This window comes from Stenella coeruleoalba (genome assembly GCF_951394435.1).
Source record: "Stenella coeruleoalba genome assembly, chromosome: 1".
Taxonomy (NCBI): domain Eukaryota; kingdom Metazoa; phylum Chordata; class Mammalia; order Artiodactyla; family Delphinidae; genus Stenella; species Stenella coeruleoalba.
The window spans coordinates 49,554,131-49,576,934 of NC_137169.1; positions in this window are offsets into that span (position 1 = coordinate 49,554,131).

Consider the following 22,804-nt stretch of genomic DNA (forward strand, 5'->3'; position numbering starts at 1 on the left):
TTACCAACACATGCCAACCCTGATTTTTATACATTACAAAGTGTAGACTTCCTCCTTGACACAAACAATGACAATAATCACAAAGGTCAATAGCAACGGGCTTCCCTGGTGGCGCAGTGGTTGAGAGTCCGCCTGCTGATGCAGGGGACACGGGTTCGTGCCCCGGTCCGGGAGGATCCCACATGCCGCGGAGCGGCTGGGCCCGTGAGCCATGGCCGCTGAGCCTGTGTGTCCGGAGCCTATGCTCCACAGCGGGAGAGGCCACAACAGTGAGAGGCCCATGTACCGCAAAAAATAAAAAAAAGTCAATAACAACAAGAAAAACGTCGACAATGACAAAGAGCAACAAAAGTAGCTCATTACCAATATTGAATTAGGTGAGCCTTTTGAAGCAACTAAGCATCTCCTTGGAGAATTGTATCAAATTGGTCCCTGTATTCCTGTATCAAGTACCTGGCATCTGGAGAGGACCAAACTGCTGGATGTCGACCAAACCATGAGTGTTGCAATCAGGGGCACAGTGACACAAGCTCTGGAAGTGCGTTGACAGTTTTGATAGACATTTATTGAGCATTTACCATGAGCTACATAATGCTATGTATTAGAGGGTTAAACGCAGCATATGCTTTGGTCTGCAAAGAACTCATAGTTTGTCAAGGGTGCTAGCATTTATTGATGGTCTATGCTACGTGAATGCATTTCTATATCTGTTCGCTCTTATAAGGATCCTAACAACTTATGTAAGAGAAGATGGTGATGAAAGGTGAGCTCCCAGGGTATATGTAGGGGCAAAGACCTTTCCTTTTTCCCACGGAGCTGAGGAAGCTTCTGGTTGCACCAACAGTAGGAGTTGGGAGTGACTGCAGAAGGAGCCTGAGAGAGGTGAAGAGCAACAGATCCTTGGGCTTTCAGAGACGCAGTCTCCCTTTGTGCTCACAGAATTCCCATCTCAGAGATGAAGACAATGAACCTCCCTGAGATTGGGAGACTTACCCAGAGTCACTTTGCTTCAAGAGCGATGCGATGCTGATCGAAGGTTGGTCTTTCTTTTGTCCTCCATCTTCTATCCTGATGGAGATTTTTGACACCCCCCACTCCAACTCCTCTCTTTGGGGAAAGCCAGGCCCTTTGTCATTACTGCCCCACCTGTTCAGGGTGCAGTGGTGGGCACCACAGTGGGAGCTCAGCACCTCTGAGTTTCTGCTCAACAGCTGTATGACTTTAAGAAAGTCACTCACATTCTGGCTCAGAGTCGCTTCATTGTAAAATGGGAATGGTGATGCCCAGATTCAAATCTTGATCCTGTCACCTGCCGGCTTTGTTTCCTTGAACTTCAGTTTCCTTGTCTGTGAAATAGGGTGAAATCATATTGGGTGTGTGACATTCACAAAGATGTATGAAAGTGTCCTGCCAAAATCCCGGCACCTAGTTGACATTCGTTAACTGTGCATTTTTCCCCTGTTTTAGGCAACCTGGCTTTCAGAGAACTCACCAGAACTTACAGGAAATGTTTGGGCTAAGGGTGTCTCTGTTTTCACCTCCCTCTCATTCTGTCCCTCCCCTAACCTCTCCACTCTGACTGTCTTTGTTTCTTATCTCCATTGTAGTCCTAAACTTGTTGATCAGGCAGGGGAGAGAGAGCAAAGCCATAAAGAGAAGTCTTAAGGTAGTTGGGCCCCTGTGAGGGAGGGGGGCAGGTCTCATTCTGTTTGTACAGGTGCATTGTAATGCTGCCTGTGGTGTGAACATTTTCCACTTCATTACTCCTGGCCTGGGCCCAGGCCCTGGCTGCTCCCCTGGCCCCTGCCTTGGTTTAATTTCAGCAGTTCCTGGCCTTTGGGAGGCAGCAGTCACAGAAAAGAAAACAAATAAGGTCGCCATAAACAATTCTGCACATTGCCCAGCCTGGGCGGATGGGTGCATTCATAGAGCAGGAGCAGGGCCAGCTTGGCTGGGGCCGCAGGTACCCCCATCAAAGCACCTCAGTCCCCAAGGGCTTCTGTCTGCTGAGCCCAATCTTTCTAACTGAAGTTGGCATAGGTTTAAGGTATAAACGTTGGCCATGACAAATACCCAAAGGCCCAGGACTCTGTCAGCGAAGTCTGTAAGCAATGGTTGAAATGAATAAATAATAGCTAACATTTATTGAGCGCTTACTGTGTGCTGGATGCGGTTCTAAGCATGTTAGATGAATTTTAGAGTGAGGTACATCCTGTTATTATTCTAATTGCGCAGATGAAGAAACTGAGGCACGGAGTATGATTCATAACTAGCAGAGCCAGATTTTGTCCCTGGCAGTCTGACTTCAGAATCTGCATATTTAAGTACTGTGCTAGCGTGTCTCCTGATACGACACATTCTATGCGCTTATATTTTGATGAGGAGAAACCTTGAGGTATGTTATCAGTTATACAGTTATAGAATGATGTAACTTGGAGCCATCGACTCCCAGGATTGGATTAGACCATAGGTGATAAAACCTGATAATGTTGGGGTTCTCCATAGACATTGTCCACACTCCGCTTACATACCTCCACCAATGGGAAGCTCACAACTGTATGAAGCATCCCATTCCATTACGTGACTGTTTAACTCAATGGCAGTGTTGATGACTCTATGTACAACATGCAACTTTTTCCTAATCACGTTGGTCATCTATAAAAGAGCTAGTTCATGCAACTGTGCCTAGCAGAGTGCCTAGAACACTGTGGGCACTCAATAAATCTTTATTCCTTTCCTCCTTGCTCCTTTATCTTTCACAAATTAAAAACAAAAGGAAAACATTCTTTACTCACTATACTATCAGGAAGGTATATTTACAAAATAATATGAAGCTCCTGCCTCATATGAAAAGTAAGAGGTCTAGTAGGGCAGGAAGGTCCAATTCTCACCTTCTTTCTTTTTTTTAAAATTTTTTAAATTAATTAATTAATTAATTTATTTTGCGGTACGAGGGCCTCTCACTGTTGTGGCCTCTCCCGTTGCGGAGCTCCGGACGCGCAGGCTCAGCGGCCATGGCTCACAGGCCCAGCCGCTCCGCGGCATGTGGGATCTTCGCGGACCGGGGCACGAACCCGTGTCCCCTGCATCGGCAGGCGGACTCTCAACCACTGCGCCACCAGGGAAGCCCCGCCCACTTCTTCTCTGGCTTCTACTCCTGTCCGTCTCCTCCCCCCTTCTCTTTGTTCTAGCCACACTGGTCGTCTGCCTATTCCACAAACATGCCAGCGTGTTCCCACCTCAGGACCTCAAGCCTGCTTCTCCCTTCTAGCTGGATACTCTTCCACTATGGTACCCTCGTGGCTGGCTCCTCGCTTTTCTCAGGTCTCCTCGGAAAGGACTCCCCAGATGACTCTATAGAAACTGGTACTCAGCATCACTCTTTTCTTCCCTCTGCTTGCTTTTTCTCAGTAGTGCTTCTCACTCTCTGACAGAGTAAGCATTTATGTAATTGTTAACAGTCTGCTTTATCCTCTGGAACTTAAGCTCTTTAACAGAAGTTTGCTTTGTTCACTGCTTTAACCCCAGTATCTAGAATAATATTGGCATGTAGTAGCTGCTCAATAAATATTTTTGGAAAGAAGAAGTTGGGAAATGAATGTTTGAATCCCAATTCTGCCTCTAATTCCCTCTGTGACCTGGGCAAATCACTTCTCTTCGTGCCTCAGCACCTTCCGTCTAGAGTGGAAAAAATGTCATGGCCTTCCAAGTTCAGCTGACAGTGAAGAAAATCCAGAGAGGCATGGATTGTGAAAGCATGTTGTAATGTATAAAATCAATGAAAGATCAGTTCCTCCCCATTTTGTCCAAATTGGTAAATATATCTCAGATACGAGAATAATGTTATGAAAGTACATGGGATCTTGTTCATCTCTGGGGGCTTGGTTTGGAGTAGCCCAGGGTGAAGAATGGAGGGAAAGAAACTTTTATAGGGTGACTGGTCTCCACTGGGAACCAGGCAGGGGGCACGGGGTGTGATCCAACCTACTATTTAATACAGCTCTGCCTGGTAATTTACATGAGCTCCCTGAGGGCAATGTGTGTGTGTGTGTGTGTGTGTGTGTGTGTGTGTGTGTGTGTGTGTGTAATTGAAGTATGATTGATTTATGGTGTTTCAGGTGTATAGCAAAGTGATTCAATTATACATATAAATATATCTATTCTTTTTCAGATTCTTTTCCACTACAGATTATTACAAGATATTGAATATAGTTCCCTGTGCTATATAGTAGGTTCTTGTTGTTTACCTATTTTCTGTATACTAGTATGTATCTGTTAATCCCAAATTATCCCTTCCCCTCAATAGCCGTGTGTTTTTTGTTTGTTTTCAGTCCTTCATGCTTTGTTCTTTATTTATTTGTTTATTTCATGACAGAATATAGTGACATTTTTTTCTCATGTTGGAAACTTTTAAGTCCTACTCTCTTAGCAACTTTCAAATATACAATAAATATTGTATATTAATACAATATTATTAACAGTAATTGCCGTGTGGTACCTACCCAGGATTTATTTATCTTAAAACTGGAAGTTTGTATCTCTTGACCCCCTTCACCCATTTCACCCACATCCCAGCTGCTGTCTCTGGCAACCACCAGTCTGCTCTCTGTGTCTCTAAGTTTGTTTGTTTTAGATTTCATGTATGATACAGTATTTGTCTTTGCATAATGCCCTCAAGGTCCATCTATGTTGCAAATGGCAGGATTTCCTCCTTTTTTTAATGGCTGAATAATATTTCATTGTAAGTGTATACCACATTTTCTTTATCCATTCATCATTGACTCATGCAGTGATAGACACTTAGGTTGTTGCCATGTCTTGAATAGCCATGTGTTTTTTTTTTTTTTTTTTTTAGCCGTGTGTTTTTAATTTTGCAATTCCAGCATCTAGTTCAGAGTAGGCATCAATAAGAGTTTACTGGATTGGGAATTGGGTTTAATTTAAATTAAATTTTTTTTGCTGAGGAAGGGGCTCAGTGACTGGAAGTGACTTGCCCAAGTTTGCTCAGGTAAGTGGTATTACTGTCCAGCACCAGAACCAGAGTCAGTACAACATGCTGCTAAGCTCTGCAGAGAACAACAGGCTGCTCGATTTGGTGTCTCTTAAAAGCTGTCCTGGGCAATTGGTACAGTCTTTGCACACACAGCTTTCATTAGAGCAGGCAGTATAGGCGATGTGCAGCCAACATACTAGCTTCTCTTTAATGCCTTTTGAAAGGAGCCCGGAAAACTCTCCCGCTAGAGAGCAAGGGAAAGGTGCAGGAGAAAACCTTCTCCCAGTCAGGCCTGTCTTTGCAGCACCTCCCAAGTTTTGATGTGCAGTTTCAAGGTTTCACTATGGCCAATGCAGTTGCCGTGGAGACACAACAACAAATATTGGGAGGCCGGTGACACCTCCCCACCCCCACTCCCCCACCAAGCCTAGTAAAGAATGTTTGGGACAAGGCCTCTGCCCATCAGGCTGCTGTGTGCAGCTGAATGCAGCCTTTGTGACCAGCCTCCTGGCCTGCCACCAGGCTCCAAAGAGATGACTCGGCCCAGATCTTTCTAAATAGTGTTTGTGTTTCAGTTGTCCACAAGGAGGGGGAAAAAAGCTCTACATAACTCTAAGGAAATCATCCAGCCTGTGGCTGATTGGCAAGACAAAAATGATGCTCTCACTTTGCAAAGGCCCTTCAGGAGAGCCTTGCAGGAACAAGGCAAGTTCGCCCTCACTGGGCATGTGCAGGAAGCTCTGGTCTCACAGGGTCTTTGCAACTGCAGGGCCAGAGCAGGCTGTGTAGTCACTCCCAGCTTACCGATGAGGAAGTTCATGATCAAGGAAGGGCCACAAGTTGCTTCGGGGCATCGTGCTAGCTAGTGGTGCTGCTGAGGCTGACATGTCCCATCATTATGAATTTTATTGGTATTTTTGTCAGGTTCCCTAGATTTCTGTTGCACAAAGGCTAGCAACTTTTCAGACCCTCTCACCCTGCACTGTGTTAAGTCAATCTTGAAAGAAAAAGAATACTGTGAACCAGAGAGATTAAGCCTTAGCTGGGAGTTCATTTTATTTGTTCATGATCTGCCTCCTTATCATTGCAGGCCAGGCGTTGTGTGATCTTACTGGAATGTGCGGGCCCACGGCCTACCAGCTGGCTCCAGTTCTGTTTAGGGGGAAGGAGGTGGTGAAGGAAACATGACTTAACAGCAGGTGTTACTTTGGGGGCTAGAAAGGTACCATTGTCTCCTCTGCAATAAACTGCCTGATTTTCACCTGCTGACAAGTCACAAATCCACTTACCATTCCGGGTCATTACTTCATTAATTTAATACATCTTTATTAAATGTCTACTGAGGGTCAAGCACTGGGCTTGGCTATTGGGCATAGAGAAATGAATAGTATTTGTTTAACAAGTACTGATTGAGTGTCTGCTCTGTGCTAGGTACTATGTTAGGCCCTGGGGAGACCACACTCTCCCTGTCCTCAAGGGAGTTGCTTGCGGATAAGACAAGTAAACAGATACTTGCCATGGGAAGGATTACTTCTTCCCTTGTAAGGATAGGGTGCTAGGGGAGCACCCAGAAAGGGCACGTAAATTAACCTCGACATGTACTATCTACCTCAGTAGCCAGCAGCCACTTTAAATGTGCCTGGTCTGAATTGAGATGTTCTGTAAATGTAAAACACACACTGGATTTCAAAGTCTAAGTATGAGTAAGTGAAGTAAGTCAGATGGAGAAAGCCGAATACCATATGATATCACTTATATATGGAATCTAAAAGAATGATACAAAGGAACTCATTTACAAAGCAGAAATAGAATCTCATAGACATAGAAAACAAGCTTATGGTTACCAAAGGGGAAAGGAGCAGGGGAGGGATAAATTGGGAATTTGGGATTAACAGATACACACTACAGTATATAAAATAGGTAACCAACAAGGTCCTACCGTATAGCACAGGGAAATATACTCAATATCTTGTAATAACCTATAAGGGAAAAGAATCTGAAAAAGAATATATGTATATTCATATGTATATGTATAACTGAATCACTTTGCTATATACCTGAAACAGTGTAAGTCAACTATACTTCAGTAAAAATAAAGAAGAAAAAAGACAAAGTCTAAGTATGAAAAGCAGAGCACAAAATATCCTGTTAGCAATTTAAATTATTACATGTTAAAATGTTAATAGCTTGGATATATTGGGTCAAATAAAATCTACTATGAAAATGAATTTCTCATGTTTCTCATGATGTTGCTGCCCAGCAACCCTATGAGGCAGATATTATTTTATTCTTGTCTCCATTTAACTGATAGAGAGTGGGCTTACAGTGGTCAAATGACTTGCCCAAGGTCATATGACTTAGGGAAGGTAATTGATTTGCCCAAGAACACACAACCAGACCTTGCCTCAGAGAAAGACCATTGATTACTTGGTTTAGAAATTGGGTCTTTGATGAGCATTTGGTTGTCTTCCCTCAGTGTGTATTAATCTCCTCTACAGAGGGCTCAAGAGTATGTCAGAAGGATGAGACATTTCCAATCATGAATCAATTTTAGAGAGCAGGGCAGACACATTCTGAAAGCAAAACACTCATACCTGTGTCCTCCTTAACAACAGAGCCCCCGGTTTTCAGCTGGGGGTGTGGCTGCTGGAAATGAAGTCGGTATTGTCTGACCTTCGTTATGGCCAGTTGTTGCCGGGTAACTAAGTTCTGGTCCATGGGGTGTAAGAAGAAGTGGCATATGAGACTTCTGGGAAGTGTTCTTAATTGCAGGAGACATGCCCTCCATCCTGCTCTTTCTCCATCTTGCTGGAGAGAGTAGCCACGCTGGGCCAGAAGGTGGAAACCCTGTGTGGAGGATGGCAGAGCAACAAGATAGAAGGAGCCTGGGCTTCTGCCACCATGGAGTGCATCACCTCCCTCTGGGCTTCTTTTCTGTGTGAAAGAATTAAACCTCACGATGACCATGAATTTTTTGTCATGTGCAGCTGACCATAATCCTAACACCACATAACAAAATTTTCTCCAGATATGTCAGAAATGAGATGATTACAGTGGAATGATCCCTGGAGTCATAAACACCCAAGTCTGAATTCTTCTCTGGATGTGTGATCTTCAAACATTTGTATAGGTCCATATTTCAAATCAACTACTTTATTTTTGAAAAAGAAACACATGAAAATGATTAAAAAATAATTCAAGGGCTTCCCTGGTGACGCAGTGGTTGAGAGTCCGTCTGCCGATGCAGGGGACACGGGTTCGTACCCCGGTCCGGGAAGATCCCACATACCACAGAGCGGCTGGGCCCGTGAGCCATGGCCGCTGAGCCTGCATGTCCGGAACGGGAGAAGCCACAGCAGTGAGAGGCCGCGTACCGCAAAAAAAAAAAAAAAAAAATTCAAACACAAATTGTAGATGATGAAAAGTTATTTAACCTCTCTGCACCTCTGTTTCTTCCACTGTGTAATGGGACTAACAATACTCAAACGAATGTGTGTGTGTACGTGTGTGTATGTGTAGGTATAGCAAATAACACAGGGCTGCGCACAGTAAGCGCTCAGTAACTCTTTCTTTCTGTCTCACGGACCAATATGTGTCAGACGCTTCACAGAGACCTGAAGGTGCACAAGGAATAGTCCCCCATCTTCAGGAAAGTCACAGTAGAATTGAGTAGATAAACTCTGTAGGAAAACACAACAACCAGCAAGAGGAGTGTCCCAAAGAGGTACGAAGAACTTGCTGAATAAGAACCAAAATCACAGAGTGACCTTGGAGGCAGGTAGACTGATTTTGAAATCTCACGAGGTGTGTGTGGATGGGCAGACTAGCTCTCCTTTCTGAATCTCAGTTTCTACAGCTCTAAAAGGGGAATAATGCTATTCATGACTGTGTAAGATTGTGGGAAGTATCAAATTAAAGGAAGCATGTTAAAGAACGAATCACTATGACTTGGCCAAAATAAGTGATCAATAAACATAACTAGTATTATCATTTGGGGCCAAGGAGATTAGGGAACACTTCCTAAAGGCTGTGGCTTTTAAGCTCAGATGTGAAGGATGAGTAAAACAAGGGAAGGGCCTTCCGAGGGAAAGAAAGTGTATTAGCCAGGGTGAGGAGAACAAAGTGTCAAAGGCAACTCTGAGGAATAGCAACACGTATACTGGGCTAAAGTGAGGGCTTCAGGGGAGTATAGACAGGAAGGAGCCTGGAAAGGTAGGCTGAAATGCCATCAAGAGAGCCTTGAATGCCAAGCCAGGGATTTTGACTTCATTCTCTACATACTAGGGAGATTTTAAAGATTTTTTGAACATCAGCACGACATAGTCATGATGTGTGACTATGGCAGGTTATTTAATTTCTTAGAGGAAGATCAGTCAATTGGGGGTTGGGAGCGCACTCAAGACAAGAGAGATGATGAGAGGATAAGTCAAGGCGTTTGCCCTGGGAATGGAGAAGAAGGGAGGCTTCTGAATTACAGGCCACTGGGCACAGTGACTGGCTAGGTGTTGCCCTTCAGACACTCTTGAGAGAGAGGGGAGTGGACCCAGTGTGATATCTCTGTACCCACCCCATCATCACCCCCCATGAGGGATTTCCTGGGCGATGTGCTTGGCTGGCCTGAGGGATCCCTGGGCACACCGGTCCAGCAGGGCAGCTCTGCTTTCTCCTCAAGTCCCAGGTTCACCTCCACCCATGACTCAGTGTGAGAGGCTGATGGATTGACTCAGTGACCCACAGAGAAAGCAGAGTGGTGTCATCCTGCCTGAACCAGTGTCCTGTGTTGTGGAATCTAGTAGAAAGGTCATCAGAAGAGGTCTGATGATGCCTGGTTCGGACACTGATTGCCGGGCAACTTGTTGAACCCTTGTACACTGTTTTCTCTCCATCTATAAAATGGGTGTACCTCTCTGAGGGTGGGGTAATCAACTTAGATCATAAATTCTTCCATCAGTTCATTCAACCAATGTGGACTGGCGCCTGCTCTGTGTCAATGTTCTGGGACAGGGGAATGAGGAAGACATAGGCTCTCCCTTAAGAGGATTGACTTCTAATGGGAAAATAGATAAGTAAATAGAACCACTAGCACAGAACTAAACTTTCCAACATATAGTTTCACATTTACTAACTCACTTAAGTCATCTCATGGGAGGTAAAAACAAATTACACCCATTTGCCAGGTGAAAAAACTGAAGGCCAACCAGGCAAAGTGATTTGCCCTTCCTGGCATTCCTATGTTCCATTGGACATAATTCCATCACAGTCCTTAGCCCTCTCTGTTAGGGTTGGAGGTTCAAACATTTATTTCCCCCACCTCCCCAAACTTTAAACTCTCTATGGGCAGGGCTAGCTTCTCATGAGTCTGTTGACCATTAGCATCTAGCCCAAGCTTGGCACATAGTAATAGAGGGCTGGCAGGAAGAGGGAGTGGCAGGGGGAACACAGCTAAAAGTTATGGGGCATCAGCCAAGTGTGGGCTTAGCTTCTCACCTTACCTTTGTTACTGGTTAATCTACTATGAAACCTTGGCACTGTGGGTATTAACATATCTGTTTTATAGGAAATGTGCCAGGGGCTGAGATGAGTTGTGGGATTTGCCCAAGGTGACATTGAGAGTTATCTCAGAGATGTCAAACTGAGAGATGACACGGGAGATGGTGTGTGTGTTGGGGAGGTGTGATGCGGCTCAGGTGTCCAGCAGTCCAAACCCAGAACCAGAGCAAAGTTTCTGTAAGGCATTTGGCTGGTCCCCGGAAGTGTCTTTATCTGCCAGAGCCCGGTCCTGCCCTCAGGCTTTTACTAGCCTCTGTGTGCCTTTTGCTGCACTCCCCCCAGAGACCCTCGGTGAATACTTGCTGAATAAATGCATGAATGGGAGAGCAAAGGTGTGGTAGAAATCACCACAAATGCTGAACTCTCCTTTTGTGAAGACACTGGGGTAAAATGCTTATTTATGCTTTCTTTTTTCATCCTCTCCACATCACAGTGAAGTAAGCACCATTATGGCTCCAGGTTTACAGCGAGAAATTGAGGCTTTAAAATGTTGGGACTTGGCCTAAAGTCAGAAAGGTGCTAAGTGGCTTTGAATCCAGGCCTGTCAGGTTCCAAAGCCTGAACTGCCGAGCACTACTTTAACGTGAATACATGCATCAATGAATTGTGGCTCCCAAACACTTCTAGAAGGGAGCCGCACACAAGGCCACAGCAGCAATCACTCCCTGACCAGGGATGTTTTCCCGTCACTCACTGATCTGACTCTATGAAATAGCCCTCTGTCTGCTGCTTCCCCATCAGGGTCAGACAACGATGTCCAGTCACCCACCGGATCCAGCGATCTTTGGGACTTTGAAGGCCTACGTTTGAGCGTGTGGATTAGCCCCTAACCTGAGACCACCCCCCACCACCCACAGAAGGAATCCCTCAGGAATCCCAGCATAATGCCAATGAGAGAGGACTTAAGGAATCAGGCCAAGTAGAGGAGAAGGCAATAGACAGGAAGTCAGGACGTGAGAGAGTCGTGAGTCAGCAGTGTGTGCTAGCTGCCAAAAGAAAACGTAAACTTCGGTTGTATCACTAGGAGCATAGTGTCAAATAACAAGGTGACATTGCACTTCCTCCTTGGTCAGGCTGGAGCTGGAAGGCAGGGTTAAGGTCTGGTTCCACATTTTCAGGTTATCAGAGTCAAACCGGAAGTTGTCCAAAAGCGCAGAACCAGAACATGCAAGGGAATGATGCTGTCATCCTTGTAAAGGCTGAGGGGACTGCATTTCTTTTCCTGAGGAAGAGAAGAGGTGAGGAAGTTGGGAGAGTGGGCCCACCAGCCTCCAGTTACTAAGTGCCAAGCTTGGGCTACATGCTTTTTCCCAGAGGTTTCCCTACGACTGAGGCTATAGATTTCTTCTGCCTAATTCAAAGTTGAGGATAGGACTCAAGTGAGGATATAACAGGAAGCTAGATTTGGACTCATGCTGAATGAGTGCCTTTCTACCAGTTGAAAAGAGAGCCAAAGAAGGAAACAGTTTTGAAGAAAGAAAAACCTCAGCGAACCTCCTTTCTTTTGTGTGACCTGCACAAGTTACCCAACTTTCCTGAGCTTCAGTTTCCTGTCTGGAAGATGCAGGTGGTGTACATGAGAATCCAACAGCACGCGGTCTATGGGAGCAGTGCAGTGCAATGGTTGCACACATGGCTCTGGGACTTGGAATGCTGGGATTTAAACCTCAGCTTAGTGTTACCTTGTTGACTGATTTTAAGTTCTCAGTGCCTCAGTTTCCTTATCTGCAAAATGGGATTAATATGTGTAAGGCTCTCAGAACTGTACCTGTCAATAAAATTAGCCATCATCATCCTTACCCTGACTCTTTATATATGAAAGTGACTGTCACACTATCTAGGACATAATAGCCACTTCTTTTTTCTCCTCCCCCTCCCCTCAAGGCAACTCTTTCAGGGTGTCTCTGGGATACCAGATACTTCTAATCTCTAGACTTCTGGAGAATGTTTCCAAATAGCACAACATCTATTTACATAGATTCAAAGGCAGCTACCTACCTCCATCTGAATACCATTTTAGTGAAGAGGCAGAGCAAAAAGAAAGCCATCCCCTACTTTTAGAAGTTTCCCATTCTTATGAGTGTACTTTACAGATTACAGTGTCTTCTATCTCCTTGACTTCATTCCCTTACCAGTATGTGACTTGGCAGGCAGGAAGAACACTGATGAGGAAACTGAGGCTCAGAGAGATTCTCTGACTTACCCAAGGCCGTTAAAACCTGAGTAGGTGAGCCAGGACTTGAATGCTAGGCTTTCTGACTCTAAACGGCAGCATTTGCATCGAGCATTAACCAGCCTCTGGCTCCTAGCCCCACACGTATTCTCGGCCTGGAGTTCTGCTCCAGGAAGCATGAGAACGTCACTCAGCCAGGCTCCAAACCTTGAAACCAAATCCCTGTAGTATTATTTATTTTTTTTAATTTATTTATTTTTGGCTGCGTCGGGTCTTCATTGCCGTGCGTGGGCTTTCTCTAGTCGTGGCGAGTGGAGGCTACTCCTCGTTGCGGTGCACAGGCTTCTCATTGCAGTGGCTTCCCTTGTTGCGGAGCACGGGCTCTAGGCACGCGGACTTCTGTAGTTGTAGCACGCGGGCTCAGTAGTTGTGGCTTGTGGGCTCTAGAGCACAGGCTCAGTAGTTGTGGCGCACAGGCTTAGTTGCTCCGCGGCATGTGAGATCTTCCCAGACCAGGGCTCGAGCCCGTGTCCCCTGCATTGGCAGGCAGACTCTTAATCAGTGCGCCACCAGGGAAGCCCCCCTGTAGTATTAGAGAGGACCAAGAAGGTGGGATGAGCCTGGAGCCCCAGATGTCTTTGCCTGGAGCCTGAGCCCTTAGAGCTGGAGACCTCACCTGGGCCGCCCTCTGTTTTCAGGTGGCCAAGGTGGGCAAGAACTAAGCCACCAATGTCAAGAGCCCAGTACCCTCACCAGCAATGTCCAATCCTATACCTGTGCTATCCAATACAAGAGCTACTAGCAAGCTGGGCTCTTGAGTACTTGTGGGTGAACCATCATCACCCTCGTTTTATAAAAAGCTCGGTCAGGGAGCTTGTTGGCAAGTAGCATTGCCAGGACTTGGACCGTCTTGTCTTCCCCAAAGCCAAGCCCTTCTTTCACCACTACGCCAGCTTCTTGTCCCACTCCCCAGGGAGGGTCTGTGCACCCTTCTGAACCCAGACAGGTGATTGGGTCATGTCTGCCTGTGCAGAGGGCCCTCCCTTCCTGCCCGGCTCCACCTGGCCCCAACTCCAGAAGCCACCTGTGTTGTTCTACTGATAACAGTGTTTGCCCTTCCAAAGCCAGGGCCGTAAAAAGCAGTTTCAAAGTCGCTGCCGCAGAAATGTCAACATGAGCGGAGGCCAGTCATGGTTTCTGAAGTGGAATATCACCTCTGGGCTGCCTCAAAGTCTGCCAGAAAGATCTTCGAAGTTTAGGAGCCAGGAATCTAGACCTGCTTCTATCCCAAACATGCTGTCCTGCCTTGGGCGTGTTGCCTACTTTCTCTGAGCCCTGTTTTTGTCATCAGTGTAAGGAGACGGTTGGACTTGAAGACCTTCACAGGCACTTCTGTCCCTAAAATGTTTAATGTCCTCTGCTCTGGATCCTACGGGTGGGCAACACCCAGACTCCCCGGGTAACGTCTGTGAGATGCTTTATGTAGCAACCTTCCGAACAAAACCACCCCCAAACCTGGACCTGGATTTTTTTCAAGACCTTCAACAATGTCGCCATTGAAGTGGTAAAGCTACTCATTAATCTTGTAAAAAGCAATTTTGTGATTTTCTTAATGTATGAAAACAGCATCCCCCAATCCCGACACTGGGCCCAGAGCCCCAGAATATAAACCATAGACCGCTAGGATTCTACAGAGCTCAGGTGTTTGGACAAATTGCCCGCGCTTGAGAACACAAGGCAATTTTCTCAACTTTTAAAATGTTTTCTCCCACCCCCGCCACCTTTTTCTGGGGTTTTCACCCTTGCTCGTAACTTAAACCACAAATAAAGCTTTAAGCCTCTGTGTGAGGACTGGAGCAGTGGCCGCCAAGCACAGCATGGCTCACGTGGGCCCTTTCTCTGCGGCTCCGGAAAACAGCTCTGCAGAGGACAGCAGAACGTTCATTTTTCTTTTTCTTTTTTCCCTCTAATTGCATAGAATATTGCCTTCTGTGCGCGGTGGGGAAAGGGCAGATTGGAGTTGATTCGTGGTGGGCAGAGAGAGATCGGCTGTTTTAGGTGAATCAGAACCAAGCCATGGTAGCCCCAGAGATTCACCTGTTCCTCCCAGGTGAACCCCCTAAGATTGGCTTCCACTGAAGTCCTGTACTCTAGAACCTGGGACGTATAGGTATTTGCTCCACGTTTGCAGTTGAGTGAATGCACTTGGACATTTTTTTTTACTCTCAACACTGGGATAAGCGTTCACATCCTCATTTTGTAGCTGAGGAAACCAAGACCCTCAGAGGCAAGCCAACTCATTTGGGGTCATTCCCAAGGTTACCTGGTAGGGCCAGTGTGCGAACCCAGGCTGGCACCAGACTGGACTCCTAAACCCATGCTTTTTCTGTGTCCGCCTCTCAGACACACGGGCCAAAGAAACACTGTATTCTCATCTCACAGCTGAAGCCCAGGCATGATGGGCAAGGCTTGCGGAACTAGACTTCTCTTCTCCAAGCACTCTCTCCCATGGCTGCCACACTTATCCCCGTGGGGATGACGCTTATAACAGAAATGCCAACTCAACCCTCTTTCCTGCCGCCTGCTAGACGTCACTACTTGGGTTTATGCTCAGTTCTCTGGACAGAGCATGGCCCATAGTTGGTGATTATTGTTAGTTAAATAAATAAGTCAATGATGGTCTACAGATACTATCCAAACCTCAACTCACCTTATCCACTATTAAGTCCCCATTGCCCAGAAAGGACTTGGCAAATAATTGTTCAATGAATGAATGGATGGAGGGATGGATGAATGAATGAAGGAATGCATTTTCCCTTCCTCCTGCCATCCGCCGCCCCCCCTCTTCCCCCCGCCATAGTTTATCTTCCGGACTGCCTACTTCTGCTGAAGACACAACCATCCCCCTCCAACCACTCAAGCTAAAAACCTGGGACTTCCCCTTGGATACCCCTTCTTTTACATGACTCATCAAAATTGGTTACCACATTCTTTTAATTCTGCCTCTGACTTGTCTTTCACGCCTATCCCCTCCTCTCCAAATCTGAACTTACGAACTTCTTGCCTTTATTGATCAAAACTCTATTGGAAAAAAAAAAAAAAAAAAAACTCCATTGGTTACAAGGAACAAAATCCCAACTTAAACTTGTTTAAGGAAAAAGGGGAGATTTAAAACAGAAGAATATAGCTGCCATAAAGGTGATGAAATGATGATGATGGTGATGACGATGATGATGATGTTTGATGTTGATGCTGGTGAAGATGATCTGTCCTTTGGACTTAGTGCCCTCTTGAATGGTTTTCCAGGCCTGTGTGGAGAAGGCACAGGCTTTTGACTTAGGAGATCTGGGCTCAAGTCTTTGCTCTGCCAGCTGGGTGACTTTGACCAAGCTGATTCCCCTTCTCCGAGATTTGTTTCTTTATTTATAAAGTAGTTCTGACACCACTGAGTTGTATGGAAGTCATGAAACAGGGGATGCTGAAGGAGGTATAAGTTCTGGAACACCATTCTCCTGGCCAAGGCCTCTATTGTCCCTGAAGTCTTCTTTGACCCCCACCGCTGAAGTGGGTTAGACACCCGCAACCCTCTGTGTTTCCTTGAGGCACTGACTCATTCACAGACACTTCCTAAGTGAGCACCTGCTCTGTGCTGGGAGCAGAGCTTGGAACAAGACAAAACCCTTGCCTTCTTGGAGCTTACATTCTTGTAGGAAGACAGTCAGAGTCCAAGAAATGAAATGACAATATAACTTCAGGTTGGTAAGTGCCAGAGGACTTGGGGGTTGCAGCCCCTCTATCTTTGCCCGTTCATGTGTTGGTCTCCTCCTCCGTTGTGAGGTCCTAGAAATCAAGAGCCCCAATCACTCAGCTCTGTAGCTCAGGTACCCAGCACAGTACCTACTATACTGTCATAGCTCAATCAAAGTTCATTACTCTCCCCCATGATCGAATCTAATGATCACTATAGCATCCACAATTTTCTAATCACAATTTTTTCTTCAATAAGTAGTCCTTAAAGTCTTACTGTGTTTCGTGCTCTGGCCTTTCACTGCCAAAGAGAGAATTCTGTGCTGTAGTCCTGTTATCAGAGACCTCACGGAAAAGGAGAACATTCCAGCCCAGCTGGGGAAGCACTGTGGCGGAGGTTTGCAGAAGAGCTGTTAGGCATCCAGGGGGACCCACTTATTCCGGTCCTGAATCCTTCAGAGATCCTTCGAGCTGTCAGCCCCCTCAGGGTGAACAGGCTTTGGCTTTTCCCAGAGGAGGATGGAAGGTCAGGATTTTTACAAATCCAGGCTGTTGATCAAACAGCAACAGCCTAAAGTTAAGACATGTCCCCGATGAACCTCCATAATGCCCCTCGGTTCTGCTTACAAGTCACACCAGTCTTCCTGGGGCTCTGTCATTTCCCCACTGAAAACATGCCCTATGCCTTAGAACAAAACTTCCTGGCCTGGGGTTCCAGGTCCTTCTTTCTGAGCCCAATCCAAGCAACCCATACTTCTTCCCACTACCCACTCACATCAATTCAGCTCTGCCATCGACCCCCTGTGTGACTCAGGGCCCCAAACTCTCCCAGGTTTGGCTTCCTCATCTGCTGAATGGGGACTGATTTAACTGACTGGCCTTCACCACTTGCTTGCTTCCGTCCACCCATCCAACAAATATTTACTGAACGCTCATTATCTGTGGGGTGCTGTTTCAGGTGCCAGAGACACAGAAATGAATGAATAGGATAAAAGTTCCTGCCTTCATGGAGCTTAGATTCTAGTAAGGGGAAACAGAGAATAAGTGAATTAAAAATCAGAAAGAAGTGGTGTGTCAGATGGTGATAAGTGTGACGAGGACAAAGCAGGGAAGGACAGAGCACACCTAGGGCGGTGGTTCTAGTAACTTCAAATGTGGTGTTATGAAGGGTCTCACTGAGAAGGTGACATTAGAGCAAAGACACAAAGGTGGATGGCAGCAAGCCTTACAGCCATCTGGGAGAAAGTGCCAGATAGAGGGAGGAGCGGATGCTCTTTGAAGATTGAATTTACTCCCTCCCTCCCTTTCCTTCCTTCCTTTTTGACTTTATTTATTTCTTCATTCCAAAAAATATTTTTAGGCACATGCCAGCGGCCATGCACTGTATTAAGACTTGCAGGTAAGGAGAGGGTCTCTTGCTTTTAAGTTGACAGAGATGGACAAGATAAACCAACAGTCCCAGTGGAGGGGGTTATAGGTTTCTGCTGAAGAAAGAGTATTTCATGGCAGGAAGCCCACAGGCAGCCTGGTGAAGCCCATGGACCTCTTCTCAGAGTAACATTTTAAAATGCATAATGTAAAATGCAAATGATTGCAAAGGCAGTCAATTATTTTTTAAAAGAATTAACAAAATATTCGATTGGCCAAAAAAGTTCTTTTGGGTTTTTTCCATAACATCTTATGGAAAAATCCAAATGAACTTTTTTGGCCAACCCAATATACAGGAAAAATCAAATTGGTATAATTTATGAGTGTCTTTATTTACACATGAAATAATCACATCTATAGGTTTATTAACTTTGAAATTTCATAATATTGATGAGCATAGACCATTTGTGAGAAAATCTTTCAGAACTCTAGAGTGATATGAAAATTTATTTGACTTCTTTGGTGATAGATCACAGGTACAGCGGATATCACTGTGATCTGAGTCTATATTTGTAACCAAAAGAAATGGTACATTTTGGTAGAGGTTAGTGAATAGAATGATGCAATTATTTTCCCCCCATGCAAGTTCACAAAGTCTCTGATTCTGACCTTAGGTTAATCTGTGCTACTATTTACAATAGTCAGGTCATGGAAGCAACCTAAATGACCATCGACAGACGAATGGATAAAGAAGATGTGGTACATAGATACAATGGAATATTACTCGGCCATAAAAAGGAATGAAATTGGGTCATTTGTAGAGATGTGGATGGACCTAGAGTCTGTCATACAGAGTGAAGTAAGTCAGAAGGAGAAAAACAAATATCGTATATTAACTCATATATGTGGAACCTAGAAAAATGGTACAGATGAACCGGTTTGCAAGGCAGAAATAGAGACACAGATGTAGAGAGCAAACGTATGGACACCAAGGGGGGAAACCAGGTAGGGTGGAGTGGTGGTGGTGGGATGAATTGGGAGATTGGGATTGACATATAGACACTAATATGTATAAAATAGGTAACTAATAAGAACCTGCTGTATAAAAAAAATAAAATTCAAACCTAGAGTCTGTCATACAGAGTGAAGTAAGTCAGAAAGAGAAAAACAAATACTGTATGTTAACACATATATATGGAATCTAAAAAAAAAAGGTTCTGAAGAACCTAGGGGCAGGACAGGAATAAAGATGCAGACGTGGAGCATGGACTTGAGGACACGGGGAGGGGGAAGGGTAAACTGGGACGAAGTGAGAGAGTAGCATTGACACATATACACTACCAAAGGTAAAATAGATAGCTAGTGGGAAGCAGCCTCATAGCACAGGGAGATCAGCTCGGTGCTTTGTGACCACCTAGAGGGGTGGGATAGGGAGGGTGGGAGGGAGACGCAAGAGGGAGGGAATATGGGGACATATGTATACGTATAGCTGATTCACTTTGTTATACAGCAGAAACTAACACACCGTTGTAGAGCAATTATAATCCAATAAATATGTTAAATAAATAAATAAATAAAAATAAAAAAGAGTGAAAAAATTCAAAAAAAAAGAAACTCTGTGCTAGAGGTATACACATGGTGGCTTCCAAGAGCACAAAGGAGGGTTCAGGAGAAACTTTCTAGACGGGGTGACTTGTTAGCTGTGTTCTGAGGGAGGGTTAGGGGTAGCCAGGGAAATAGGGGTGGCGGGGCTCCAGGAAAGAACACCTGACAGCATGAAATATGCCTCATTGGGGGAACTGAAGTTTAGTGTGGCAGGAACTCAGGGTTTATGCAGGTTTGGGTGGGAAAGGAGGCAGGAGAGGTAGATGATGGGGTCAGACCATGGAGGGTCCTGGGTTCTAAGCTGCAGAATCGATCTGGAAGGTGGTGAGGAGCCCTTGATAGATTTAAGCAGAAGAGAGACATGTCACAATCAGATCTGCATACTAGAAAGATCATTTTGGCCACTGTGAGATGGATGGATTAGAAGGAGCGAGGGAGCTGGAGGGAAGAACAGTCAGGAAGCTGTTTTATTTTTTATTTTATTTTATTTTAACATCTTTATTAGAGTATAACTGCTTTACAATGGTGTGTTAGTTCCTGCTTTATAACAAAGTGAATCAGCTATACATATACATATATCCCCATATCTCTTCCCTCTTGCATCTCCCTCCCTCTCACCCTCCCTATCCCACCCCTCTAGGTGGTCACAAAGGAAGCTGTTTTAGTTAGTCCAGGCCGGAAAGGGCTATGAGTCCCAGGCACTGGCTAGAGAAGAGAAGAGGGGTACCAGAGACATCTAAGACCTGAACACTTGCGGAACTTGGGAGTCAATAGGGGTGGGGGTAGTGGGGGAAAGGGAGGGGTCACAGCCAAAGGGCAGCTCATCAGCAGGTAGGCAGCTGCGTGCGGGGGAGGAGCTGCCGGGCTGCCAGCCCTTCTGCTTGCCCACACCTCTCTGCCTTTGCGGAAGCTCCGTCTCCTTCCTGGGATTCCTGCTCCTTTCATGTCGCCCCTCTTTCCTGGCTCAGATCACCTTCCCAACTTCACCTCTTCATCTTGCCGGAAGGCCTCTGTAGCAGCGACAGGTCATCTCTGAGCTGCAGCCTAAACAGAAGAAGCCCTTGTCCAGCTCTGCTGAGACACCTGAGATCCCCGTCCAGGCAGAGCCCCCTTGAGCCCCTGTGGGTCCTTGATACCAGTCTCAGAGCCCGAGCAGCCAAGGTGGGACCTCAGTCTGGCAGCAGGGCGAGCCCGGAAACCTGCCTGTCCATCTGCAAGCCAACAACAGTCACACTGGAATCAACAAGGGAAATGGGAAGGGAGAGACCCAGCCTCTGCGCCTGCCCTGGGCCCCATGCCAGTGTGAGCAGGGCTTTCCGGGCGAGGATTTCCCCTCTGGAATGGGAATAGCAGCTGAGGGCGGACGAAGAGGGACCAGGAACGGCCTGTGCTTTCCAGAGGGCTTCCTTCCACAGTGTCTTATTTACTTTAGCTTCATAACAGCCCTGGGGTGTGTGTGTGTGTGTGTGTGTGTGTGTGTGTGTGTGTGTGTGTGTGTGTGTGTGTGTGTATGTCTGTGTGTGTGTGTGTGTGTACCTCCATGTACACACACATGCACACCCTTTCTCTGATTTACAGGTGAACGAAATCAAGCCACAGAAGCTAAAGGACTTGTCTAAGGTGACCAGCTACTAGGAAGCAGAAGGTGGGTGAGGAAGAGTGTTGAGAATGAGTGCACCCCTGGGAAATCTTCAGGTCTGCACAGTCTGCGGGGAGCTCAGAAGGAAGGACTAGGGATTGAGCAGGTTCAAGGGGACAAGGAGAACTGTCACTGTGTCCTGTGAGGTCTCCCTGCTGGTACTCTCTCCCTCCTGCAGCCCAGCCTGACATCCCCTCAAGGCGGCCCCTGATGCAGGCTTCCAGCTGTGGCTCCTGGCGTGAAGGTCCCATCCCGGGTTCCCAGCCTACTCTCCTGACCTTCACCCTTGCCAGCGCCCTCCACTCCAGCCACACCTGCCACACTTAGCCGGCTGGCACCATTACTGTTTCAGGCTTCTGTCCTGGTAAACAAGCTGTTTCTTCTGCCTGGTGGTCAGAGGAGGGGGAGATGGGCAGGGCACCTCCTGCTGTAACCACATTCTCCAAAGTGGCACCTGTCTGACAGCAAAATGACACGAGAGAAAGTGTGAATGGAGGACCTCGAGACAGTAGAGAAGGTGGTCAAAGGCGGCACCTTTTTAACATGCAACTTTCCCAGCCAGCCAGGAGGGCCACCCTGGTCCAAGCCCACCAGGCTAACTAGCCCGTGGTGTTCTCACCTGGCCACCCCTTTGAGTGTTTGGCCCAGTGCCTGGAGCATCAGAGGCCATCAGAACGTCTTTGTGGAAGGTCTCGAGAACGGGGAGGCATGAGGCCACAGAGGGAAGTCAATTCCTCTCCCCTCTGCTGGGACTTCCCCCTTAGGAAGACAGTAGACTGTCTTCCTAGACCTGACCTCCCCCTTAGGAAGACCCCATCACTTGGGTCAAAAGCACAACTGTGGAGAAGAGGAGGTGGGGGGGGGCAGGGGGGATGAAGGAAAAGGACTGGGGAGGGGAAGGGGGAAGCAGAAGGGGGAGGGTGGGATGGAGGAGGGAGATGGAAGAAACATGGTGGGAGTTTAGCCACTTCTAGCAACAATCCCTGAATGTCTTTTGGCCACTGGAGGAGAAGTCCAGCCTGCCCAAAGAACAGAGGAAGTTAGCACTTCCTCTGAGGAGCCTGGAGGCCCCGTCATCTTCAGAGCTTCATCCCAGGGAAGCTTGGGTGAGGGCTAGGCTGCCTGGGTCCAGCTTCCCATCAGGCCTGCCAGCCTGTGGTCAGATCCTTGGAAGACTTGCTTACCTGGGTCGGGTCCAGCCACCCTGGGTCGGGATGCCCTGTCTCAAGAGCCACTGGGGATGGGGTACAAAGGTGCAGCCCGCCTGGGAAGCGTCAGCACCGTGACTCAGAGAAGGGACTTCCAGTGTCTGCTGTAAGACTCCTGAACCACTGGGGGACAGGGGTGCAGGGCTGGGTGAGAAGGAGTAAACACTCAATTTTAAAAAGGGCATAGTTGGAGGGGAGGTTTATGTAGGCTTTGAGGTGCAGCCTGAGCTATAAGAATAAAGGAAAGCATCCCTCGTGGAGACCTGACTTTGCGCCAGGTGCTGTGTAAAGTGATGGCGATATGGAATTATTATGAATGGCCCTACGTAGTGCACGCCCACTGTGTTCACTCCACTGGTGATTTAATACCACCGCCGACCCCGGAGGGGTCCTAGGAATCCTCACCTTGTCATGGAGGAGACTCAGACATTCAGCCAGTGTCTGGGGAGCCCCACTATCCAAGCCATCCTCGCTCTGTAGCTGCAGAAAGGGGGGCTGGGGCGGGGGGGGGGACTTGTCAC